Source organism: Arachis hypogaea, chromosome 4 (genome assembly GCF_003086295.3).
Source record: "Arachis hypogaea cultivar Tifrunner chromosome 4, arahy.Tifrunner.gnm2.J5K5, whole genome shotgun sequence".
NCBI classification, from domain to species: domain Eukaryota; kingdom Viridiplantae; phylum Streptophyta; class Magnoliopsida; order Fabales; family Fabaceae; genus Arachis; species Arachis hypogaea.
This window is the reverse complement of record NC_092039.1, coordinates 32,800,916-32,820,217: the sequence shown is the minus strand read 5'-3', so window position 1 is coordinate 32,820,217 and position 19,302 is coordinate 32,800,916.

The window sequence follows — 19,302 nt, the reverse complement described above, 5'->3', positions numbered from 1 at the left end:
GTTCAGAGAAGAGAAAGGCTCATGCCTATAGCTTTCTATCTTTCTCTCTCATTTTCGATTTAGGGCTCACGAACTCACTCTGACTCAGATCCTTCTTGCAGCTCCGATATGCTCCTTCAGGTATCGCCAAGTCAACTCATTCGCAGCTTCGATTTACTGTGCTCTCTCTTACAACTCCTTCATTTCATTCTCTTCTAAGTTAGATCTTCGCGTTTGCCTTACTCATTATTTTCACTGATTTAGATCTTGCGGTTCCAGTTCTTAAGCTTTGAATTTAGTTTTCTGCTATTAATGTTAATTCTTGTTCGTGCAACTGAAGCTATGTGTAGTCAAATGAACTATCATTTGGTTTATTTTTATTTTCAATTTAAGATGTGAGATGATAAAGGAATCTGGAATTTGGATGATGCCTGATTTATGTGCCTTTGATTTGTTATTATTTTTCAAATTTATGTGTGTAACTAAAATTAGACAATCGTTTGGGATCAAATAGGTTTTGTTCAAGTGACTGTCTCATAGAAACAGGGGATCTGAAGTCTGAACATCTAGAAATGAGTTTTGTTCAAGTGATTGTCCTCTAATATGTCATTCTAATTTGGTTTGGTTACCAGGAATTCAAGCTGGGTCAACTCCAAAGCCAGATTCAGGTTTTAGTCTTTATTTTTAATTTAGTCTTGAACTTAAGAACTGTTATGAAATAAGATCTTAGGTTCTAGGCTTTTGTTTTCTTAAATTTTGGGTTTAGAGTTGTTCGCTTTCGTCCGAGGTACTGTTATGAAGATGTTGGGTTGGTTTTCTGTTACGGTGGCAGTGGGAGCATGGTCCCATTTTCTGGAAACTGCTAATGGTTGGGGGTTTTATTTTGCTATTTTATTGGAAGGCGTGGTTCATTTTTTTTGTTATAATTTTGTAGCTATTTACCCACTTGTTTTGTAAACTACTTGTTCTTGTCATGTCCTTTTCCCTATTACAGCACTATTATTTATGTTTATTGGAATACCCCCCTTTCTTTCCTTTCTTTGTCTCTACCTTAGAAAAATAAAAACTGCTCCCTTGTTGTTTTCAAGCTTTCTCTTACTGCTGTTTTATAGTTTATATTTATTTATTCTTATGCATTGACTAGGAATCGTTCTGTGTATTTTTTTTGCATATTGATATTTGAGTATTTGTCGCTTGCCATTTTTTCTTTTAAAATGTGTTGTTTATTATTCTGTGACAATTACAACTAAATTAACTTGGGTTTATTATTGTTGAGATGTTGTTCAGCTCAAGTCTTCTTGCTATTGTTAGAGTTGGTGATAAGGTAGTTGCTTTTCTTCGTTGTGTTGTGTGTGAGTTTTGATTGGGCTTTCTCTATGATTTGATTGTCTTCATTGTTCTAAGTGATACAGCCATCTTCTTTTCCCAAAACGCCTCTGTTTGTTTAATTCAATCACTTCTGTTGCTCTTTGGGAATTAAACTTTCTAACTTCAATACTTGCTATTTGTATGAATACAGAAAGCTAAAAATCTCAACTTTTCCAACTTTTCTCCTATTTTGTGATGATTTGTTTTGTGTGCGCTCATGATTTACTGTGTGCGCTCATGATTTTCCAACTTTTCTTGTGTATTTTGCAATTTTGTATGTCACTGTATAGTAGCTATACTTAATAGTTGCACTCCTATCCTTTGGCGTGTGTATATGTATGAACTGCACATCAATCATCAAATAAAATGATTCCATTTTTTCCAATTACTAATTTACTATATTAGATAATTGGAATGGTAAGAGCACCATTCGTACTAGATAATGAATGGGCCAATAAGCATAATTCTTTCCTTGTGAAGAATACTCCCATCTCACTTCTGTTTCTTTTCATTGCAGACTCGTTCTCATTTTACAAGACAAGGCATATACATATATGAATTAAATAGTCTCACAGTCTTGGAGACTATTGACACGCTGCCAAACATTGGTGAGGCTGGAATTAATACTGATGAAATTCCGTTCAATTAGTAGAGTTTGTGATAAGCACTACTTTTGTAATGGGTGCATGTCTAATTTTTATAAATTGTGTTCTTGCATATATAGCATTGTCAGTACTAAAAATAATAGTGTAGAACCTCTCATTTTGATATCTTGTATTATCCATATGGTTATTTGGTAAACTTTCTTCACAGAGCTTTGTGCATTTTCCACTTCTTGGGATTATCCTGGTTGAATATATGTATCTTTTAATTTGTTAATGTTATTCGTGGCAAAAAGAAGATACCTTATGTCTTTAAGAAGATATTTGTTAATGGTATTTGTTTTCTTTTTTGGTATTTGTTTTCTTTTAATTTAGTTGTAATTGTCACAGAATAATAAACAACATCTCAACATCTCAACCACAACCTACAAAGTTAGTTAGCTGCCATTTCCAAACCAAAAAAGAAAACATAAGTGGTGTGCGGTCCCTGAACAAGGTTAGTTGGTTGTCTCACCAAGCAAGCTAATTTAGTCTCTTTGTTTAACTATTTTTCAAACAAATCTCTTTTTATAATGTTCATATTTAGTGATAATGATCCTTAATACGATAAATAAAAATTAAATAAATTTCTATTGAGTTTTTATTTTCTATAAAATAAGAAGTAAGCTTGAGAATTAACGAGCCAATTGGAACCTTTACTTTTGTCCTAACCATGTGATTTGGTGTTGTGACTTTTTTTTTAAAAAAAAAATATAAGGTGAGTAAAATTAATTTTCGACTATATATAATGTACTATTTGATTGTCTTATTACTTTTTGGGTTTGGACTTCCATTAATCAGTGAATTCTATGTTTAACAAATTGAGTTGAATGGATAATCTAAGCTTGATTTTCCTTGGTAAGCTTGGTAAAGATGTTAGTGGAGTGATAAAAAATACATGGAGAAAGAGGAGCATTTTTTTCAATCTCCCTTATTGGAAAACAAATTTGGTGCGACATAACCTTGACGTGATGCACATAGAAAAAAATGTGTGTGATAACTTGATATATACACTGTTAGGTCTGGGTAAAAAGTCGAAAGATAACTTGAAGGCTCGGTTGGACTTAAAAGAGATGAATATAAGACCTAGCTTATGGCCTCAACAACGAGCTAATGGAAAGACATTTCTCCCTCCTTCTTATTTCTCAATGTCTTCTGCTGAAAAGAAGTTATTTTATGAAGTACTAGAAAATGTTAAGCTTCCACATGGCTATGCATCTAATGTCTCTCGTTGCATTCGGAAACAGAAAATATCAGGGCTAAAATCTCATGATTGCCATGTTATAATGCAAGAACTTCTTCCACTTGCTTTACGAGGAACAATAGATAAAAAGATGAGCTTTGTTTTGATCAAATTGTGCACATTCTTTCGAGGGATATGTAGTAAAAATCTTGAAGTGGAAAACTTAACACTACTTGAGGAGAAGATTGCCTTAATATTGTGTGACATGGAGAAGCTGTTCCTCCCATCATTTTTTACAATTATGGTACATTTGGTTATTCATTTAGCAACTGAAGCTAAAATTGCAGGTCCGGTCCAATATCACTGGATGTATCCAATAGAAAGGTACGGATAATTATATATATTAGATTTAAATTGCAGGTTCAGTCCATTTTCATATATAGTAGAATAATATTAACTTATATTATAGGTATTTATGCACTTTAAAATCATATGTTCGAAATCAAGCATGTCCAGAAGGTTCTATAGCAGAGGGATATATTTCAAATGAGTGTTTGGCATTTTGCTCACTATATATGGAAGGTAGGGATTCAAGATCTTATTGGTCAACAAAAAATAAAATAGAGATTGAGCATGAGGCTGATCAAGAAGGATGCCTTTTTCCTTCTATTGGGAAGCCATTTGGCAAAGAAGAAGCATTTCTAATGGATGATAAAACATGGTTGCAAACCCATCGATTTGTGCTCTTCAATTGTGCTTCTAAAGTGGATGAAGATTATAGAAAATAAGTGATCATCTAGCTCCCTTTATTGTTTACCATATATAACATTATTAGTGACATATATATGGATCACATGTACAGTGAACATATTAGTGAGATCAAGAGAACACATCGCAAGCGTCGCCTTTCTCCACATCAACTTGATCGCTTGCATTTTAATTAATTTCATGAATGGTTCAAGGATGAAGTAAGTAAAGGATTTAATTATTAGTTTTTGGTTAATATCATGTTACGTTCTCAAAAGTTTATAGCTTCTATATTATTTTCTGATTAGATTAACAAGTTGGATATCACATTTGGTACCCAAAGTGATATAAGAACCCTTTCACGAGGTCCAAGTTACATTGCAAGACGATTCAAAGGTTTTGATTTGAACAATGGGTATCGATTTTGAACAAAAAAGCATGAAGAGTCCAAGGCAACACAAAATTCTGGTGTCATGTTTGTCTCAAAGGTGATTAGCTATGCAAGTGCAAGTGACAATGCTCCCAAGTCGGGAAATATCAATTATTATGGAAGATTGACTGATATTATAGAGTTAAATTACTTTGAAGAATTTAAGGTTGTCTTGCTTAAATGTGACTGGGTTGACATAACCAAAGGTAGAGGAGTTAAGAAAGATGACTTGGGTTTCACACTAGTGAACTTTTCACGCTTAATACATACCGGTGATCAAAGAGTGATGAACCTTTTGTATTTGCAAACCGAGCTCAACAAGTGATATTTGTGAAAGATCCTCATGATCATGAATGGTTTATCCCTAGGCTAATTAGTCCTCGAGACATATATAATATGGGAGAAAAGAAAATCATGCAGTTTGAGCAATTAATGCAAAATGATAATGGTGACATAACTTTGGGGAGTGGATCCTCTCCAGTGAGAAAAAAACTGGATGGTATCCAATGTTCAATCTAACCATTCATTGCGCTCTCTCTCTTATTTATTTCTGGTCCCACTCATAGAATCAAAGGTGATAGATCACACTGGATTCTATCAATTGTTAAAAAAACTGGAGAGAATCTTTTTCCCATAACTTTGTTAGAGGAAATTCGTCACTTTGAGGATGAGAATAATGATTGGGTTAGAAATGGGGTTAATGGTATAGTAATTGATCATGGACATTCACCAAATCAAACTGATGACAATTCTAAGTAAGTTAGGTAATATTTTGAGAACTCTTACATTTTGCATTCTCATTTTTCTGCTTTTTTCTTATTTTTATTTATTAATTTTATATTTTTTTATTTAGAGAGGTGTACCAAGTGATTTGCATTTTGCTGCACATGCTCGTTTGGGGAGGTGTTGGTACACGCATGGAAAAGCAGATGCAGCCCTTACTTTGATATATAGCTCTTACTTTGATGTTTTGAATTTTGACCTTTGAGATTGAAGGATCTTTTATGTCTTAAGATTGGTTACTTATTCTGTTCATTAATGTTGACCTAGGGAGTTTATATGTTATTTTATCTTTTTCTTTTCTCCATCGTGAAATGACATTCATGTTAGTAAGAATCTGATTTCTCTTATAAAGCTGGTATAATATAATTTGATTCACTTTACCCTTGTCCTGCTATTACATGGAAGCCTTGGAAACTCAGGTTAGAATCCTTGGGTTCTGTTTTTTGATAATATTTTCTGTTTTCTGTAATCTGTTTTTTGTTTTGTTTTGTTAAATGTAAAGGTTTTATACTTTAATTTCTATTGACTTTGTAGGATATGGATGCATCAAAGAAGAACTATAAAAAGTCAAATATTGAAGGAAACAATTTGGAAAATAATTTAGAGTCAAAGAAAAAGGAGAAACATAAGAAGAGAAAGAGAAGGCATGAAATTGATGGGGAAGCTACAAGGAATTCAGAAGAAGAGGGCTTCACCAGTATAAAAAAAAAGAGAAAGAGATTGCAAGAAATCAGTGCTTCAATGGCAAGCAAAAGACACAAACTTACTGAGGATAATGATCTTGAGAGTGCTGTCTCAAGTACAGATTTAAGAGTGCCTAAAAAGAGTCGTGTCAGATTTGTTGAAGAGAAAAATTATGCTGATGAAGTGCTGCCTTTTATGGAGCAACTATTGAATGATGAGGATTTGTCTCAAACTCCCAATATTTCTGATAGTATAAATTCTGAGCAAGATGAAGAATTAGGTGATATTATTATTGCTTCAAATATGATATTGTTATATTTTCATATTTCTTTTCACTGAATAATTGCATTTTTTTGTTATGTCATCTAGAGGCAAAGAGGGTTAGAGGACCTACATTGTTGAAAAAAAATTTGGAACATGCCTCGTGGAAAGACAATTGATGTACAATTTAATAACCGCAACCAAGCTATAAGAAAAGAAGGCAGAAAGCTTGCTAATTTTCTTAGTATTCTAGCTAGAACTCCTTCAATAATGCCTTTAAACATAGATGACTGGAGATGTTATGATAAAGAGGAGAAAAACAAGTTGCTGAAAATTGTGAGGGTAAGAATTTATTATTCTTAATGGATTCTAATTTAATTTAATTTAATTTAATTTATTAAGAAATTGCTTGAACATTTTGTAGAAGAAGTTTTCTATTCCAGTACGTGGTGAGGAATTTGTAAAAAGATCAATTGGGAAGAAATGGAAAGACTATAAATGTGACTTAAAAGGTATATATTTGGGACAGTACAAAACCAAAGATGTTTTATTGAAGAATAGACCGGAACGAATCCCAAAAAATCAATGGATTGGTCTTGTCTCATATTGGTTCTCTGATAAAGCAAAGGTACTTTGAAAGCCTTATCTAACATGTAAATATAAGATAAATATTATTACTGAATCTAATAAGGGTTGTCTTCCTTTGTTTTATTAGCATTTCCTTATTTTTTAATTCTAATTCTGCCATAACTGTAGCAAATTAATTAGGCCAAAGTAGATTCCATGAACATGCATGGAGAAATAGAACTTACTATTTTACTAAAACTGTATAGATATAGAAAATAGAAAAATAGAGAAATAATGGCACGTGTGTGTAGTAGTGTATTTTACTAATCCATAATGTGTTATGATAGAAACGTACCCAAGCAAATAGGATTAATAAGGCAAAGTAAAAAATGCCTCACACGGGAGGATCCAAAAGCATTGCAACTTTGATGGATGAACTGGTACTTATGCGTAATTTTTATTTCAGATATTTTATAAAACTGCACTGTTTTTTTTTTCTAGAACCATTAGCAACGCAGCACAGTATATATTATATGAGAACACTGAAAATTTTTCTTTTTTGCACTTCTCTTTTGACTTTGTTATTTTGTTAGGCCAAGGATGGAATCGAACCTTCACGAGCAGAGATTTTTCTCAAAATTCATAAAAGGCGTAAGGATAGTAGACCATTGGATGAGGAGTCTGCAAAAACAGTGGTAAAATTTATGAATTTGTATCTTCTTGTTGCTGTGATTGAAAAGTATAAAGGAACTAAATCATGCATTTAGTTCTAAAATAGAAACATACATGTATCCTCCTTTTTAGCTTCACTCAATTGTAACATTTAGTTTTTTCTATATAGGAACTAATTGAAGAAAAGTTGAATAATGGCGAGCTATCTAATGAAGAATCTATTAATGGTGTTGCTTGGGAAGGAGCTATTTATTCTCATGTATTGGGAAGTGATAGAAGTGGTTACATACGTGGTTTAGGACTTGGTCCAACACCTTCTTTATTGTGGGGTAATAAATCATCTGATGGTAAATTTGTTTTAGATGCTTTAGCTAATGAGGTTGCTCAAAAATTACAACAAGAAATAAAGGTGCTAAAGGAGAAATATGAAGAAGAAATGAAGTTGATGAAAGAAAATCAAAATAAAATGTTTGCTGAATTATCTTTTATGAGACAAGTTTTGTGTAAGCTTGTTTCAACAGGTTCATCCATGACTCAAAATTTCAATGAAAATTCTTTTATGCAGGTAATTTTTGAAATTTGAAAATTTTTTTTGTGAGCTTTTTTTTTAATTTGACATTACTGCATTTATTAGGTTCCTGATGCTAATAGTGGTCATGAGTTAGCACCATCCAGCACTTAAAATCAGGTTTCGATGCTAATAGTTATTTTTTTGAAAGATTATATCTTTATCTATTATTGTTTGAATCCATCACTAATTAACTAATACCAACTGCTTATTAAGATATGCTGTTTCAGTATTTTGGCAACACATAAAAAAAGGGTCAATGATTTTTGTTCTTATTCCCTTTAGATTATTGAAACAAAGGTTTATAACTTGATTCAAAATATAAGCATAAGTAGTTAAACTATTATGGAATATATAGTTGTTATATTCATAATATTGGTCTACCAAAAAAATTAATATCTGATCTATCTAAACGAAACAAAATATAGTAGTGCTAAAATGTACTTTATTATAGTTGAAACCTTAAGTTGGACACACCAAATAAAGCATTTATTATTGATTTTTTAATGGTTAAAACATAGCTTAGTTGATTACTTCCTAGTTAAAACAGTAGCTTACTTATAATATTAGTTCCTAGCAAACATATGTTGTATTTTACCGAACATGAGTTCGTTTGATGCAAGGAAGATCTTCATAGTTATCCATTTGAAGTGGATATGTTGTTTAGAATAAGTATCACGTTTTCTAAGGATTTCCATGCGTTAAAGGTTATGTTGTAGGTGCGAATTGATGAAGTTTGGATAGGATGCTTTTTCTTATCACTGTTTATATTTGGGTGTGAAGCTTGGTTTTATATATTTATTGATGCGTGACTTAGTTTAAGAGTGCATGTTTTAATATTATTATTATTATTATTATTATTATAGAAAAAATTATAGGTTGTTAGTTATAATAAAGTGAGTATAATTAAAAAAAAAAGTCTTTAAAATTTTAGCGGCAATAGTAATGGCAGCTAAAAGTGAATAATATTATAATTTTAGAATTTTTTTAGCGGCTATATAAATTGCCGGTAATATGGATTTTAGCGGCAATAGTAATGGCAACTAAAAGTGAATAATGTTGCAATCTTAGAATTACTTTTAATGGCTATATAAATTGCCAAACAAATGGCCGCTAAAAGTTATATATTTTTTGCGGCCATTAAAACAGTCTTTACCGGCAAATGTTATAATGGCTACTAAAGCAGTAAAACATTTTAGCGACGAAGCATAAGACGGCTAATGTCAAATTGCCAGTAAATGTATTAGCAGCTATTTTTATTGCCGCTAAAAACAAAATAAATGGCCGCTAAAAGTTATTATTTTTGTAGTGATTTTTATCTTATATAATTTATGTTCCATATTTTTTATCATTTTTATTTCATAATACAGTTGGCTTTGAAAATGTAATTATATTAGGATGGAGAAAAGAATGTAGTATATTTTAATATAATTTTCAATTGAAAATATATTTTAGTTATTGTACTTTTCTTTTCCGATTTATACGATCGTCCAAAAATGTAATAATACAAATTTTTTGTTTATTTAAATAATGAATTAGTTATCTTAATTTTTCTAAGTTTAAATTTAACTAGTAATTTGAATACTATTAAAAAGAGATATCAAATATACCAGAAATTAAATTTTATCGGATAAAATTGTGTAGTTTAAATATGATTTTATCTAGAATTTTTTTATATAATATAATTATTTATAAAAATTAAATTTTAATAGTAGTATATGTGAAATTAGTAAAAATTTATAATTAGAAAATTAATATCAGCAACCGATTTTAGATTTTCAGATTAGATATTAGGACTAATTTTATTAGTGACTGATTTATCGACCAATATCGTTTGGTACTAGTTTGGTAGCATTGGTTGAAAATAATCGCTAAGATCGGTCGCTAACAGTTAGCGACCAAAGTTGGTCACTATTTTCTAATTAGCGACCAAGACTTTAGCAACAACCAGAATTGATCGTTAAATCAACCAATTTTCCTAAATCGGTCGTTATTCTGATAATTTTTTGTAGTGACGTGACAGGCCAAGCACTGGACAAAGGTTTGTTTTAATAAAAAAGTAATTAATGCTACAAAAATTAATAATTATATAATTTTTAAACACACTTATTCTACTTTTATATTTTTTATTTATTTTATTTTATATTTTTATATATGTATTTAAATTATGTAACTTTTTTCTTTTAAATAAAGTGATTCTATTAATGAATATTATAATGAACAATTCTATTCATAAAGTTGAAAATTTAAAAGAAAATAGTAAAAAAATGTATTATAATTTAATTATTTTTTATTTATATTTAATTTTTAATAATCATTTTTAGATTAATTTTACTATTTATTTCTTTTAAAAAAAAATTACGCTTACAATTTTGCCAGCCCTCCAATCGGCCACAAAACGGAGTGAGCTAACCTCTTAGGGGGACAGCCCGCCCTTTTCTGAAGTGGAACGAATCAGGCAACCTACTTTGCGACTACTATAGTCTATATATCATGTTTTGTTTCATCCATTACTTAATTTAGTTGAGAAGCTAGAAACGAGATGAAAGAGAACACTAAATTTGTATAAAACAATAAGCCTCATCTTAAATGTATTTTACGACTAAAGAGTGTAAATTTTAGTTCTTTATTTATTATTTTTTATATCAATAGTTCAAATTTAAAATTTAAAATTTAAACGGTAAAATCCAAAGTTCAAAATTTTAAATTTTAAAATTTAAAATTAAGAATGTAGGATTTAATATTAAGTGTTTATATTTCAAGAAGTACATTTACTCATTTTTTTGAACTGTATTAACACTAGTGTTAAATTCGTGCGATGCACGAATTTATATTCAAATTTGACATATTAGATTAAAAATAATATTTTATAGTTATAATTTTTTTAAATTTAGTATAATACGATCATTGTCATTATATAATAAACGTACTGAATATACTATTTTATCTTTATTTAAAGTAAAAAATAAATAGAAGAATTTGAAGTTTATAATATTCTTAAACTATAAGGAGAGAGACATGAAAAAAATGAAAACATATATAACCGTAATAATAGCATGTTAATTTTACACTAAATTTTATATCAAAAGGCTAATAAAAATTTATCAACAACCTAGTATCTTACTAACTTCATTAGAAAAGCAATTGGCATATGATGTTGTGCTCCTTGCTACACATTTTATCTCAAATATGAAAATAGAGTTATAGATAAATTAGTTATATCTACAGTAAATATTCATACAAAAGTGTAAATCATAACTGCTATTAAAATGAAAATAATATTATTATTACCTAAATATTATTAAAAACTTCTTTGAACATGATATTTGTTGTTGATGACTTCGGATTGCCGTCTTTGTCTAGAATTAAAACCCTAAGGCCACTGTGACTCTTAACTCTTGACAAAGCAACATAAAGTTGTCCATGGGTGAACACTGATTTTGACAAGTAAAGTCCTACATGTGATAATGATTGGTCCTGACTCTTGTTATAATGGTAATTGCAAGAAATACTGTTAATGAAAATTGTCTCCGTTGGAACTTAAATGGCAATCCTGAATCTGAAGGGATCAAGTTCATTCTTGGAATGTACACTTTATCTCCAACATTTTTACCAGTCACTACTATCGCTCTAATTACGTTGCTACCAAGTTCGTTAAATATTAATCTTGTCCCGTTACATAAACCTAAAGTCTGGTCTATGTTTCGCAGTAGCATTACAGCAACTCCTGACTTCAAAGTCAACTTGTGATTGGATAGTCTCGATGTAATACCCTACCATACAGAGTCTTATGCTTAAGTCATAATTCAGAGATGGCAAGGTATTACGACCTCTAAAATAAAAATTTAGTACGTATAGTAGTATGAATAATTGATTATAACTAGGAGCCTTTGTAGAAAAAGGGGTAAACAAAAATCGCAACCCGAAAGCACAACACTCCGATCGTTAACGTAACGAACGAAGGATAAGCCAACGCAAGATTATATATATACAAAGGAGTGTCAAAAACAGGAATATCAAGACTCAAAATCGGGTTGCGAAGATAACCGGTTCGACAATAGCAGTATATACATATAAATAGAATAAGATACCCCAAGGAAACCCAAAGGGACACAAATACAGAAAACCTATTCTCCAAAATCTCCTATAAGAGGAGTCACCACAGTTTGTATTATTTAATGGAGATAGAAGTATCTAAACAAAATATATAAATCAAAACAGAGTCTCGAGAACAAAGGATCTTCGCTAATCCAGAAGTCTCCAGGATGCCTCAGTGAGAAACATCACGTCCTGCATCTGAAAACCACAAAATCCGTATGGGTGAGAACCAGAGATCCCCAGCATGGTAACAACTTCCACATCTATAATACATAATAATAGAGGAAAGCCGAAGGCAATCCTAGAACTTCCTCCAAATAATTCAAAGCTTATAAACAAGCTAAACCATAAAGGGCATCTGACTAAAGATTCTTCAATCTAGATAATACTTCCCTTTCCAATTCCTTCAAACCTCCCAACCACCAACAGGAGTATAATATAGCAAACACAGTTATATCAGACAAAAGATATACAAATAGGAACAAGTAAGGCATTTAGACAAATAGCAAGTAATATGCAGTCAAATAGGCAATCTAAATCAATTCACATAGTATGCATATGATGAATGTCTGTCCCTAATGGCTGATGATATCATCTGTCGGTTATAGAGCTAACCCGACAAGTCCTGGTAGCTAACCATTGGACTGTCTCTCTGTCGCGCATCCCCAACTCGAGTTATACTCATCATAAACTTGATCATAATCATGATCTATATCCATCACCTTCACTGGAGAATATTTACGGGGGTGAGCTCATCTGGGTCTTTCACAGTGCCCGACCACCCTTACGACATAGGGTCAAAAGAGCTTCGAGTCTCAACCTGGAGCACGTGGTGGCTAGCCACTACTTCCTCCCAGGAAAACTCTCATCTTCAACAGTGGAAGTGCAACATTCACAATTCATTCAACAGCATATATGCATTTATACATAGCCATAATCAAGGCTCCGCCGTAACACGGGAATAATCTAGCCATCTGGCTCATGGTTAAATCCATAACCAGCCAATTCATCAACAATTACGGTCCTTCGGCCCATGGCATAACAAGCACTTCCACCGCCATCCTCCGCATCTCGCATAATCATCTTTGATTCTCATTGATTATTCATTTTTCCCTTGCTTCACTCATAAGTTACCACATTCACTAGCCCCTTTTCTCATAGCTAGGCACATCATAATGATTTAAGACATAAGTGGTGAGATCGGAGGCTTTGAAGTATGAAATTTGACTTTTAAAACTCTAAAATCAACTTTGGGATGAAAACAGATCCACGCGCACGCGTACTCAACGCGCACGCGTGGATGGCCACAAAACTCATCGGCGCGTATGCGCCCTGCACGCGAACGCGTGGATTGAAAAATAGCCAACGACGCGTACACGTGGGTGCTCTTGCGCCCCAGGCACAAAACTGCCATAACTCTGGCACAAATTTCGGGAAAATAGCTGGGCATTGGGTGCAGCGCATCGGCGCACCCGTGCACACCTCGCGCACGCGTGGATGGCGCTTTCTAGAAGAACGGCGCGTACACGCCAAGTGCACCTACGCGCGGGGGGTTATTCTGCCAAAATTTTTCTAAGTTAAAAGCTGCAGAATTCACAAATTCAACCCCCAATCTTCCGACGGACATAACTTTCTCATTTTAAATCATTTTTCGCTCCTTCTTTGAACGACATGGACATCCCGGATCCAATTTCATTTCTAAAAAAATTTGGCACAAAACGGGGATCCGTAGTCCAAGTTATGTCCCGTCAAAGTATGCCCAAAACCATGTTTTCATACAAAACCACAAAGTGCTATTTTCAAAACAAGTCACTTTCAACTCTTTTCAAAATCAATCAAAACATGCCAATTCCATCCCTTTTCTTTGAAATCAATCAAAATATATGAAAGTCAACATCAAGCCTCCTCAACTCACATTGACACTTTACCATAATTCACAAAATCACTATCCCATTATTTTAACCCACTTCACCTAAGTGGCTCAAACTCAAACACATTGACATATCATATACTCTTCCTCATGCCAATTTTCAACAACACTATTTCCAATCAACCATCATTGTACATAATCAATATCATACTCACCATCAACATGGTTTCACTCACAATTCAACCTTAATCAATCATCAAGCATATATCACAACATGTATATTCCTCATACATCATACCATCAAGGAATCAATAATCATCATCACATATATGACCACATCATATATATATCAATCATTCAACAATATCAACAATTCAATGCCTATCTTAGGGCCTCCAGCCTAAGTATTTCCTACCACATTACATATTAGATACGAAAAACCGAGACCATACCTTAGCCGATTTTCCAAGCTCAACCGGATTACTTCCAAACCACTTTTTCTCAAGCTCTCAAGGCCTCAACACTTCTAATGAGCGGATATTTTATACGCTTTTTGGGGGTAATTTCATGTAGATTTTAGTATGTTTTAGTTAGTTTTTAGTATAATTTTATTTATTTTTAGGCAAAATTCATATTTTTGGACTCTACTATGAGTTTGTGTGTTTTTCTGTAATTTCAGGTATTTTCTGGCTGAAATTGAGGGAGCTGAGCAAAAATCTGATTTAAGCTGAAAAAGGACTGCTGATGCTGTTGGATTTTGACCTCTTTGCACTCGAACTGGATTTTTAGGAGCTACAGAAGTTCAATTGGTGCGATCTCAATTCGGCTGGAAAGTAGACATCCAGGGCTTTCCAGCAATCTATAATAGTCCATACTTTGTGCGAAGATAGGCGACGTAAAATGGCGTTCAATGCCAGTTCCATGTTGCAGTCTAGCGTTCAGCACCAGAAACAGGTTGCAAGTTGGAGTTCAACGCCAGAAACAGGTTACAACCTGGCATTCAACTCCAGAAACAGCCCAAGCACGTGAGAAGCTAAAGTCTCAGCCCCAGCACACACAGAGTGGGCCCCAGAAGTAGATTTCTACACCAATTATCTTAGTTTACTCATTTTCTGTAAACCTAGGTTATTAGTTTAGTATTTAAACAATTTTTAGAGACTTATTTTGTATCTCATGACATTTTTAGATCTGAATTTTATACTCTTTCACAGCATGAGTCTCTAAACTCTATTGTTGGGGGTGAGGAGCTCTGCAGCGTCTCGATGAATTAATGTAATTATTTCTGTTTTCCATTCAAACATGCTTGTTCCTATCTAAGATGTTCATTCGCGCTTCACTATGAAGAAGGTGATGATCTGTGACACTCATCACCTCCCTCAATCCATGAACGTGTGCCTGACAACCACCTCCATTCTACATCAGATTGAATGAGTATCTCTTAGATTTCTTAATCAGAATCTTCGTGGTATAAGCTAGAATTGATAGCGGCATTCATAAAAATCCGGAAAGTCTAAACCTTGTCTGTGGTATTCCGAGTAGGATTCAATGATTGAATAGCTGTGACGAGCTTCAAACTCGCGATTGCTGGGCGTGATGACAAATGCAAAAGAATCAATGGATTCTATTCCGACATGATCGAGAACCAACAGATGATTAGCCGTGCTGTGACAGAGCATTTGGACCATTTTCACTGAGAGGATGGGAAGTAGCCATTGACAACGGTGACGCCCTACATACAGCTTGCCATGGAAGGAACTTTGCACTTTTGAAAGTGAGGAAGCATTATGTTACAGAAATTCAGAAGACAAAGCATCTCCAAAACTCCAACATATTTTCCATTATTGCACAATAAGTATTTATTTTATGCCCTTTGACTTTTTACAGTTAAAACGAAAGAACCCTATTGGCATCTTGACTAAGATCAACAAGATAACTATAGCTTGCTTCAAGCCAATAATCTCCGTGGGATTCGACCCTTACTCACGTAAGGTATTACTTGGACGACCCAGTGCACTTGCTGGTTAGTTGTGCGGATTGTAAAAGTGTGATTGCAATTTCGTGCACCAAGTTTTTGGGCCGTTGCCGGGGATTATTTGAGTTTGAACAACTAAAGGTTTATTTTGTTGCTTAGATTAGGAAGAGTATTGATGCTATAGAGTCATTAAATTTGAGTCCTTTAATTTCTCTTCAAAAAATTTTCAAAAATATTACTTTTCCTTATTAATTTTTAATTTTTCGTGAGTTAGTGTCTTGTTCTAAGTTTGGTGTCAATTGCATATTTTATATTTTCCTTTTAAATTTTCGAATTTGTGTTCTTTGATCTTCAAGTTGTTCTTGTTTATTTTTCTTGTTTAATCTTTAGTTTTTCTTGTTCTGTGTCGTTTCTTGTTTTTCTTGTGCTTTTCCAAAGCATTAATCTTAAAAAAGGAATTTATTTTTAGTTAGTGAAAATACCTCTTCAAAACAAGTGTTACCTTTACTGCCCAATTGGCTAGAGTGTTGGTCTATGTTCTTGGTAATTAGGTATCTTTTTTAAAATCTTTTTCAAAAATAATTTTTCTTGATTTAATCTTGCGCCAAACATTAAGTTTGGTGTTTTCTTGTTAATCTTTCTATAATTTTCAAAAATTTATTTTGGTTTTCTAAAAATTTTAAGTTTGGTGTTCTTTCTTTTGTTCTTGTTGTTCTTGTGAATCTTCAAAGTGTTCTTGAGTCTTCTTTGTGTTTTGATCTTAAAATTTTTAATTTTGGTGTTCCTTGGTGTTTTTCCTCCAAAATTTTCAAAAACAAGGAGCATTAAATCTAAAAATTTTAAATCTTGTGTCTTTTGTGTGTTTTTCTCTTTCTTCATAAAATTCAAAATTCAAAAAAATATCTTTTCTAACTATTTTTAAGCTATATTTTCGAATTTCTTTTATAAAAATTCAGATTTCAATTTCAAAATTTTTCAAATCTTACCCTTTTAAGATTTTTTTTAAAAAAATATTTTATATCTTTTTCAAAAATATCCTAACCACTTTCTCTCCCCTCACTTTTTCGAAAATCTTCATAAAATATTTTTAAATTATTTTTTATTTTATTTTTATTTTTATTGTCATCTTTATTTTATTTTATTTTATTATTACTATTTCAAAATTCCTATATATAATAAAATAAATAAAATAAGTTCACATCATCTCCCTTTCTCCATCATGGACTTAAGCGGAAATGAATAGTCCAGAAAGACTCTGGGGTTATATGCTAACCCCACTACTGCTTCATATGGGAGTAGTATATGTATATCCTCCATTGGAGTTAGTAGTTTTGAGTTGAATCCTCAGCTCATTATCATGGTGCAGCAAAGTTGCCAGTATTCCGGTCTTCCACAGGAAGAACCTACAGAGTTTCTGGCACAATTTTTACAAATTGCTGACATAGTACATGATAAGGAAGTAGATCAGGATGTCTATAGATTATTACTATTTCCATTTGCTGTAAAAGACCACGTTAAGAGGTGGTTAAATAACCAACCTAAGGACAGTATAAAGACATGGAAACAGCTATCAGAAAAATTCCTGAATCACTATTTTCCTCCAAAATGGATGACACAACTAAGGCTGAGCATCCAAGGCTTTAAACAAGGAGATAATGAATCCTTTTATGATGCCTGGGAGAGATATAGAGAGATGCTAAGGAAATGCCCCTCTGAAATGTTTTTAGAGTGGGTACAATTAGACATCTTCTATTATGGGCTTATAGAGAGAGCTCAGATTTCTCTAGACCACTCAGCTGATGGATCTATACATATGAGAAAAACAATTGAAGAAGCTCAAGAGCTCATTGATACAGTTGCCAGAAATCAGCATCTGTACCTAAGCAGTGAACTTTCAATGAAAGAAGAGGCTAAAACAGTAACTACTGAACTCAGTCCTGCAGAACAAGTTACTGAATTCAATCAGCAACTGGACTTTCTAACATAACAACTAGCCGAATTCAAGGAGATACTACAAGAAACAAGAATGGCTAATATGAATATGGAAGTACAGTTAAAGCAAACAGAACAGCAACTGTCAAAACAGATAATAAAAGAGTGCCAAGCAGTTCAATTAAGAAGGGGAAAACATTAAATACCTCACTTCAAGGTAGCAGGAAGCCAAGAAAGGAGCAAACTACCCAAAATCCATCTGAGGATAGTAAGAGCCCAAAGAGGAATGATTCTGGCGCTCAAACGCCAGAAAAGGGGTGGAAAGCTGGCGTTGAACTCCCAAACCATGCTCAGTCCTGGCGTTCAATGCCAGAAACAAGCAAGGAATTGGCGTTGAAAGCCCAAAGGGAGCACAGTTCTGGCGTTCAGACGCCAGAAACAGGTAAGGAGCTGGCGTCTAACGCCACTCCAGCTTCCACCCCTGGCATTCAAATGCCAGTGGGGGATCAGACACACACAAGTGCTGATAATAACCCGTCTAAAAAGGCTTCCCAACCCACATCTGTAGGCAATAAACCTGCAGCAACAAAGGTTGAGGAATACAAAGCCAAAATGCCTTATCCTCAGAAACTCCGCCAAGCAGAATAGGATAAGCAATTTGCCCGCTTTACAGACTATCTCAGGACTCTTGAAATAAAGATTCTATTTGCAGAGGCACTTGAGTAAATACCCTCTTATGCTAAGTTCATGAAAGAGATCTTAAGTCATAAGAAGGATTGGAGGGAAACTGAAAAAGTTTACCTCACTGAAGAATGCAGTGCAGTCATTCTGAAAAGCTTACCTGAGAAGCTTAAAGATCCCGAAAGCTTTATTGTACCATGCACATTAGAGGGTACTTGTACCAAGCAAGCTCTATGTGATCTTGGGGCAAGTATCAACCTAATACCTGCATCTACTATCAAAAAGCTTGGCTTGACTGATGAAGTTAAACCAACCCGGATATGTCTCCAACTTGCTGATGGCTCCATTAAATACCCATCAGGCGTGATTGAAGACATGATTGTCAAGGTTGGGCCATTTGCCTTTCCCACTGACTTTGTGGTGTTGGAAATGGAGGAGCACAAAATTGTAACTCTCATTCTAGGAAGACCTTTCCTAGCAACTGGCCGAACCTTTATTGACGTCCAAAAAGGGGAAGTAACCCTGAGAGTCAATGAGGATGAGTTCAAGTTGAATGTTGTCAAAGCTATGCAGCATCCAGACACTTCAAATGACTGCATGAGCATTGATATCATTGACTCTCTAGTAAAAGAGATCAATATGACTGAGAGTCTTGAATCAAAGTTGGAGGATATCTTTAAAGATGTTCAGCCTGATCTGGAAGAATCAGAGAGAATAATAGAACCTCTAAAAATCCCTCAGGAATAGGAGAAATCTCCTAAACCCGAGCTCAAACCATTACCGCCACCCCTGAAATATGTATTTCTGGGAGAAGGTGATACCTTTCCTGTAATCATAAGCTCTACCTTAGAGCCACAGGAAGAGGA